Below are 9952 nucleotides of genomic sequence, written 5' to 3'. Positions count from 1 at the left end.
CTCTCGATGGAAAATTTATTAAAAAATTCTCTATTGTTACATGGAACCAACATATCTTTATTACATACATGTATTATGTATATATGTGTCTATGTCTGAGAATGGCGTTAAATTAAAAGAGAGGGTTGTAAATGGTTTCGGTCGGTGCTCCATCCTGTTATACTTCCTCTATGATGTCAAACCGGAGACAGAAGAGCTCTCACTCTGTGAACCTCGTTTTCCGGGTCAAACGAGGTTAAAGTTATAATAACAACATACGTAGTTCTGGTTCCAATATTTTTCTCCTCGATCTAACAAATTCGAGTTGAAAAAATTTGTCATAGTCCACGATGATTTCCAACGTTTTAATGATGGTACAATATAGTCTAAGAAATTAAAGATCAATGTGAAATAGAATTATAATTGTTCATAGCGAGTGGGAATAATAAAGTTTATTCTCTCTTTTATAAAACATTTTTTCTGTGTTATCTCAATAAATAAAATATGTGTATAACAATTCACGTTATACGATTTTAAGTATTGTTTAAAAGAAAAGTAGTAATATTAATAATGATACGAATTTACTTTGTTTCTTATTGTATGTATATATATTATTGTGTATATATATATAATATATAATATATAATATATAATATATAATATATATATATTATATATATTATATATATATATATATATATATATATATATATATATATAGAAAACGATCTTCGATTCGTGGCAATATATATATATATATTTCATTAAATAAAATCTTTACAAAAGTAATTACAATAGTAACGATACAAATTAAATTCGTTTCTCATTGTGTGTGTGTATTTCTGTGTGTATGTATATATGTATATGAGAATGATTTTCAATTCGTGTTAATGTATATCTATTTTTTAATAAAATTGAAGTTTAGTAAATAAAATTGTTAAAAAAGTAGAAACAATAGTAACGATGCAAATTAATATCATTTATCCCAATATATACATGTGTGCGTATGTGTGTGTGTGTATACCTATATACTATATAAGGCTTTGTATATATGTAAATAAATCGTAGAGTGCTTGTTCATTCTGGATCTTCTCTTTTATCAACGTAACGCAAAAGTCGCAGTGAAAAGCCAATTTGAATATATATATATATATATATATATATATATATATATATATATATATGATATATGTATATATATATATACTCACGTACATATATATGCGTTTATATATGTATAGATCAGAAATGGAGAATCGTGCCCGACGATTTCGTAGAATCATTTCTCGACGTCGACAACCATAAATCTTCGATTAAATGCATCGTTACTCGTTGTTCCGTCATCTTTGGCGATGATTCAAAAGAGAACTCAGTAGTCGTCGCTTAAAATCAGCAATTAATTATTAATAACATGAGAGTTATTCGTTCATGATTGTTTTATTCTTTTGAGAAAAAGAAAAAGATAAATAAAATATTTTTAAAAAAAGAAAAGAAAAAACAAGAAAGAAAAAGAGAAAATATTAGATTCATTTTGCTTGAAAATACATATTTCCTATCTTCTTTTCTCTCTCTTTTTCTCTTTCTTTATTTGCAGTTCAGTTTACACAACAAGGGGAAGCAAAACGAATCGCTGTTTTTATGAACCGGATATACCATGCTACGAACATACTGTTGAGTGTCTAGAGAACAGCATGTTGTCGCTATACTGTTGACAGCTCTCGATAAAACTTTTCACGTGATTTCCGGTGAATACATCAATAGAATGTAATGAGTAAAAAGAGAAACACAGAAAACATCAAATTCCAAACGCAAACATTAAATGCATATGCAAATATATATATATATATATACATATATATATATATATATATATATATATATATATATATATACATATATCGTAAGTACATACGTACATGCGTACATGCATAGGTATAAGTGCTGTTACATCTGTAACGTGGATGATAATCCATTGACAATATTTTCCTTCATCGTGAATCATTTCACACGAGTTACTTTTTCATTTCATACCGAGATTTGTCGAATAAAAACGAATTTCCTAGGAAACGAGAAGAACTAAATCGCTAGGTAGGTTGATAGATTGATCCGAATGGATGGCTATCAATTCTGCACCCACTTGGTAACGAATTGGTCCACACGCATAGTACGACATATAATATATATATACATATATATATATATATATATATATATATATGTATATGTATGAGAGGAGATCCTGGCTATCGGCCTTTTAATTAAATGCCCTGTCATGAGTACCGTTCGATTCCATATTCGTTGAAAACGAACACCCATGTAGGATCCAATGAATGCCGAATTTAACGTTCGAAAATATTCCTCTCGATTGTCATCCAATTTTTATTCTAACGTCGTTTGTGATATAATTTTTGATAAATTTTGTGATCATCGATAATCCAACGTCTAATCGATCGTTATCTAACTCGATAGTGTTCAACTGTACATTCAAATATTTTTCATAATCTTGTTAAAGGATCAAGATATTGGCAACATATGTGCATTTATAATCACTAAACAACTATATTTTCGTATCTTCGTGATTTATGGATCAATGTCGTTATAAATCTTTGTTAACAAGTTTAATGAACAGATTTTAAAGTCGAATTTATTATTTGGTTTAATTCATCATTTTTTATCTTCTTTCTTCGATACTGTTGTATTCTTTTTTTGATTAAATAATAAATGTATTATAGACATATATATATACATATATGTATATACAATACTATATTATACTATATCACAAGCTAGATATACATTACAATGTAAGATTTGGAAGTGTTTGATGAAGGAAAGTCCGGTTCTCTGGTTCTTCCACCATCCGATTGTAGTTGAACTTATGTTCTAAATCTTCGAACTCGTCGGCTGGTGACAATATTAATATTAAACATTACTAATTTTTAACTTTAAATTGTATAGACAAATAAGAGTTACACGAAAACGCAGTAATAAAGTTAATGGTAGAGGTCAGTAGAAAGGCAACAATTTCAGATACGTAAAATTGTAATTTACAAAAATCGGTGAAACGTAGTTGTCATTCCATTTTACGTATCACTTTCATATTTAGATCGAGGTAAAAATGTTTCTTCGTTTTCTATCAGCCCCATAACTTTAGCAATGTCAAACAATCCATTTGGCGATCGTACCGCGCGTTCGAAAGTTGAATTTTCATAGAGTTTTCATAGAGTTTTCATATCTTTAGAAAGGTCATGCTTTGTATGTGTTTATGTGTTTAAAAGTTATTATGCCTTATAAATAAGGTAGAATAAAGTAGACATATTTTGAAATTTTATTACAAGGAGGATAATAATGCCGCTCTAGCTATTAAAAATATTTGTAATATTTATCGATCGATGCGTTAACAATGGACGTCATACATAGCTACGATATGATGTAGTGGTGGAAGACATAGACTAGGAACCAACCATCGGTCACAAAACAGTTCTACATCATTTGAAGAATGCTGGATGTAAAAAGATATCCAATGTTCATGTTCCATATGATCAAATAGTGAGGCGTTTAATGGATTTCTGTCTGCGAATCGTTATTAGGACCTAACGAAACCGATGCACTCTTGAAACGGGCCATTATGTGCGATAATCTATGAAAAGGATCATGATCCATGGAAGGAGAATCAACCGTTGTCGAACCGTTCAAACTATTGATCATAATCTCTTCTCTAAACAATCGGAAAATGATTTGCTTTTGCATTGAAATACGAAGAAACCTTTTCCCCTAACTTAACATCTCGATTAGTAATGTCATTGATTAATATCAATCTTTTACGGAAATTGACTCGAATTATTGCAATAATGTAGCCAGTAAAGTATATCGTTTAACGAGTGAATGACATTACTGATATGATTATTATATTATCTAAAAATTGAGTTATACGCAATTAACTATTAGCAATTAAAGAATACAATAATAAATATATTTCAATATTCGATATAATAAATTTTACACAAAATTTTAGTCGAACTTTTAATAAATTTGCCTGGAATGTATATTTATGTGTCTTAATACTGAATGGAGAATTAACCTGAGGTATCAGGTTAATTCGTACTTTTAATCAAGATTTTTAAGTTAACGAAATTAATTTGAAATCCTGTGGCACACTAAAAATATTCAAATGTTATGAATTGAAGGAATGGGAAATGTCAACTATAATTTCAGTTTACACTTGTAACACCATCACATAGATTTACGGACATCATACGCAGATATCACTGAGAATGAATACAAACCAGGTCGGTAGAATTTCCTGATACGTATTCGTTCGTTTGTTTTTTTCAAACGATATGTCATCTCCGCGTGGCGTAGCCTTATCTTCCTTTCTTCAGAAATCAAACGCAAAAGATTTTTTCTTTTGTTACGCGGAAAATCATTTCGAGTTAGCTTAACCATTGATAAAGCGCGAATTACCTCGTATCCTACGTGTCCTACGAATCGTCTGATACATCACAAACTCGACGTATGACGTTTTAAGTTGGTCGGAGGATTTACTGAACGACTAAACTCTAATATCTACAAATTCGTATAGTCTCGAAATGATCGAAGGGATTAAACAAGATTTTAAAATATCGTCCTTTCCGCAAGAAGCTTTCTATTCCTTTTCTCTCCATATTTGCAAAATTGTTTTTATACAAAAGCACTGCTTTCTTTACGCATAAGTTCAAAGACGCAAACAATCAGATAACGACACCTACAAGCATTTATGGAATTAATCGTCGCTTGTATCAGTACTTTACGGTTTCACGTTAAATATTGATATCAAAAGAATTCATGATATTGTATCGTTTACGATTCAAACGAAATATGTGATATTTCTAGAGCAGGAGGTAGGTAATTAAAAAATCAAAAGACGTTCATTCATTTCACAAAAAAGAAAATAAACCTGATCGTGCGTATCACACGATATCACACAACAAAAGCAAAGTTCTATTTCTATTTTAATTAAAGTTTCTAATTATTAGATGAATATTTTTCAACATTTTTAATCGGTAATTTAAATAAATTAATGGTCATCATTAATAATGAATTATCAATACGTGGTATAAGTGGTAGGTATTAAACCGATTGATACAAAAACTATAAGAATTTTAATTGAAACAATTGTGGGCGTAATAATTTATTATTATTCTAAAAAGGTAGATGAGAATTTACAATAAATCCTGACGCAACACTGACACGACATTTTACTATTTATTATATATTAACCATTTATACCACGTACTGATATTTAACTACAAATACTAATGAAAACATTTATTGAATACTATTAATTTTGATTTTCTCTATACTCTGCTGTATCTCTTTCGCTCTTTCTTTTTCTTCTATGAACTGGAAGAACGAAAACGTAATGAAATAAGTGAAGTTAACGATCCATCTCACTTATTCTCATACTATTTCCGTATACTTTCTCGTATTCGTTTTTTTCTTTCATTTTATTTTTGTTTCACTTCGACCCTTACTCACATGTTGAAGGAGTTTGGTTTAAAACATTTTTTAAATTACGTGTAAGTACTCACATATAAGTGGATACGTAAGAAACAAAATTAGCACCTTTAGTTTCGACATTATAAAGTTTGGCTACATTGGATGGTCATACATATGTACATGTAGTTGTATATGTTTGTATGTATTAATATTAATGAATAACTATAACGGACCTGTACCCATAACGTCTATAATACAGATGTAAATATTTAGCAAAAAGTTTAAATTAACCCTTTGCATTCGGCGCCCACTCGGACGTTCGGAGTTTCGAATGATTTACTCGTATTTAATTTAGACAACTTTGCAAACGTTGTAGAACATATTCTTTTGCAAAAAAATCAATATTTTGTTCCTTATAATATTCTCGATAATACGATAAGTTTTGAAGGAATTTGTTTATATCATTTACATTGATATCGTTATTTATAAAAATTCCTCGTTTTCTGATCGTTCTGGGGGAACATCCGAGTGCGAAGGGTTAAAGAAAAATTAAAAAATAAATTAAAATAAAAAGAAAAGAAAGAAAAGTTAGAATTGAAAAAGAAGAAAAAGAAATTACTACCAAAAAGAAAAAAACGAAAAAGATTACAAAATAAATTAGAATCAAAAGAAAGATTAAAATCTAAAAGAGGAAAAGAAAATTAAAAAAAATTAAAATCAGAACAAAGGAAAACAGAAAAAGAATTAAAAGAAAGAGATTAAAGGGAGAAAAAAGACAAAGAAGGAAAAAACAAAAAAACATGCATTGGGAAATTGTAACGATCCATTTCATATTTATTCCGAGTGAGTGATATCTGTCTGTAACGGGCGTAAATCTACGCGATGTCGATGTTATAACTGCAAACTGAAATGTTAGTCGATATTTGCTATTCCTTCAATTATCTACGACATTTGAATATTTTCAATCTGCCACAAAATTTGATCTTAATTTCATTGACTCAAAAATCTTGATTAAAAGCTCGAATTAACCTGATACCTCAGGTTAATTCTCTAGTCAGTTTTGCTACACAGAATATCGATAAATCGTATGTTGAAATATATTTATTATTATTATAACATTTAATTAGATATAATTAATTACGTGTATGATATACGTGTATAATCTATATGTAATATAATGATCCTATCAGTAATGTCATTCATTCACATTGTTAAGCAAGATAAATACCTTTGACTATATTACTGAAATAATTCGAGTTAATTTCCATAAAGGAATGATATCAACCAATGACATTACTAATCAAGATATTAAGTTAGAGGAAAAGGTTTCTTCGTATTTCAATGCAAAAGCAAATCATTTTCCGATTGTTTAGAGAAGAGATTATGATCAATAGTTTGAACGGCGCGACAACGTTTGATTCTCCTTCCATGGATCATGATCCTTTTCATAGATTATCGCACATAATGGCCCGTTTCAAGAGTGCATCGGTTTCGTTAGGTCCTAATAACGATTCGCAGACAGAAATCCATTAAACGCCTCACTATTTGATCATATGGAACATGAACATTGGATATCTTTTTACATCCAGCATTCTTCAAATGATGTAGAACTGTTTTGTGACCGATGGTTGGTTCCTAGTCTATGTCTTCCACCACTACATCATATCTTCCATATTGGAAACGTTTGATATAACCATGTGCGATGTCCATTTATAACGCATCGATTCTAAATTTTTTCAAGAGTTGGAGTGGCATTATTCTTTTCCTCGTAATAAAATTTCAAAATACATCTTCTTTGTTCTATCTCACTTATAAGGCGTGATAACTTTTAAACAAATACACGAATTCGAAAAAACCTCTCGAAAAATATTCCACAAAAACTCAACTTTCAAACGCGCGGCGTTTGATTACCAAATTGATTGTTGGACATTACTAAAGTTATGGACCCGGAATAATGTCATCAGCCAATATAGGAATACGAAGAAACATTTTTCCCGAATTAACTCGACCTAAATAAGGTAGGAACATATAAAATGGAATGACAATTAGGTTTCACCCATTTTTTTAAATTACAATTATGCGTATCTGACATCGTTGCTTTTCCACCGACTACTCTACTCTTACGGTTATTACTGTGTCTACGCGGGACTATTCCTCGTGTATACAATTCAAGGTTATCATCTATTTCATTTTGTCATTATATATGCTCACTAGCGGAGTTATTATGCGTAGAAGAAAAGAAGCTATATGCGAAACGCGTGATGTGCCAGAGGAATAAAAAAAAATGGAGAATCTGAAATAATTAATATCTAGAAAGTAGAGTTGCTTTTATAGCTTTTATACATCTTTCTCTAATAGTTGGAACATTTCTAATAATTGTTCCCCTGGTTCTTTATTCAATATTATATCAATGTTATCATTCGTACCTTTCTGAGAAGCATCGATATCACTACAGGAGTTGATGCATCTTTGGCAAGTCTTGCCGTTTCTCTTTGTAAATCCTGAAATAATTCAATTGCGAATATACATTACACCATTGCCATACAAGTGGTTGATTGTGTTCGTCACTTTTGAAAAAGCAAGTTTGTCAAACCTTCGGCAACACCTAACAAGTAACATAGGTATATTAGATTTCCAAAATTTAATGCATAGTTTAAAATACAAATAAATTCGAAAGAAATATACCGATAATTTTTGCAAGCTTAAGTGCTCCAATTGTTACAGAAAGACTTGGTCCTACAAAAGACGATCAACTTTCTGGACATTCATCTGTCGCAGCCTCACAATTTCTTTACACTTCCGGTACGCCACGCGCTTCGCGTATAAACTCTTTTTCTTTTCGATCAAGAACTGTCTGTAACAAAATATAATAACAGAAATTAGGAAGCTTTGTAATTCTCTCACAGAAGTAACTTTTACTTCTATAATAAAAAGAAATTAATAAAGGTTATAGATATGTAAAGCATACGATGTGAAATAAAAACTAACTTTCTTTAATACATAGGAGAGTGTTTGGTGAAAGAAAATCTGGCCCATTGGTCCTTGATTGACCAAAATGACCATTCTTTCTCTTATGAGAGGCATCTACACAAGCGATTGATGCACCTTTGGCTGTGGCAAGTCTTGTCGTATCTCTTCGTAAATCCTGAAATAATTCAATTGCGAATATATATTACGCCATTGCCGTACAAGCGGTTGATCTTAAACATTTTCAATAGACTTACGGACGGTGTTTCCAGAAGGATTATAAAATGACATATATTATATACATAAATATAATATAAATATAATAAAATGACTTAAATTATATACATAAATAATAGTCGCGAGAAAAAACAATAATAAAATTAACAGTAGAAATCAGTACAAAAGCAACCATCCCAGTTATGTAAGATTATAACTGACAATAATTGTTGAAACCTAGTTCTTCTACCCTTTTGCGTCACATTCCTTATTCAAATGTTTCCTAGCATTCTACCGGCTAATGAATAATGACATCCGATATAATTTTGTTAATGTTAAACAATTAATTTGGCAATAGTGCCGCGCGATTATCGAAAGGCGAGCTTCCATCAAGTATTTCGAGTAAGGTCGAATCGAAGAACGAAGAAGATACATTTGAATATTTTATTACAAGAGAGATAATGATGCCACTCCGGCTCTTAAAGAAATTTCTGACATTTATTGACCAATCCGTTATCAATGGACGTTGCACAAAGCTGTATCAAACGTTTCCAATATAGATGGTATCATGTAAGTGATGCAAATGATGCTGTCAAGGAACCAACTGTACACAAAACAGACATAAATCATTGAAGAAGAATAAAAATCCAATGTTTGTGTGCCGCATGATTAATTAATGAAACATTTAATGGATCATATTTTTATTTGCGAATCGTTACTAAAACGGAACGGAACGGAACTGAAGCATTCTTGAAAGGATCCATGAAGCACAATTCTGGGTGAAATTGATCATGACCTATGGAAGGGGAGATTCAACCGTTGCCGTCCGTTCAAACTATTAATTATGATCTATACTCTAAACAATCGTAAATCGTAACCGCTTTTGCATTAAAATGCAAAATAGGAAAATAAAAAGAAACTTTTTTCCCTGACTTAATATCTTAATCAGTAATGTCGATAATTAATATCACTCTTTTATAAAAATTAACTCTATTTATTACAATGATGTAATTAAATGTATCACGTTTAACGAATGATTAACATTACTAATTTGATTGTTATATCATATAAAAATTATCTTACACCTAATCAACTATATCTGATTAAACAATATAATAGTAATAAGTATATTTCGATATATGATTTAATAAATTTTACTCGAATTTTTAGTCGAATTTCTAACAAATTTACTCGATTCTATATTTTTGTGCCTCGTACTGCTTAGAGAATTAACCTGAAATATTCCGTTAATTCGCATTCTCAATCAAGTTTTTTAATCAAGCTAATGAAATTAAAATCAAATCGTACAGCC

The sequence above is a fragment of the Vespula vulgaris genome, chromosome 18 (assembly GCF_905475345.1).
Source record: "Vespula vulgaris chromosome 18, iyVesVulg1.1, whole genome shotgun sequence".
NCBI classification, from domain to species: domain Eukaryota; kingdom Metazoa; phylum Arthropoda; class Insecta; order Hymenoptera; family Vespidae; genus Vespula; species Vespula vulgaris.
The sequence above is the reverse complement of the archived record's forward strand: the minus strand, read 5'-3'. Positions refer to the sequence as shown.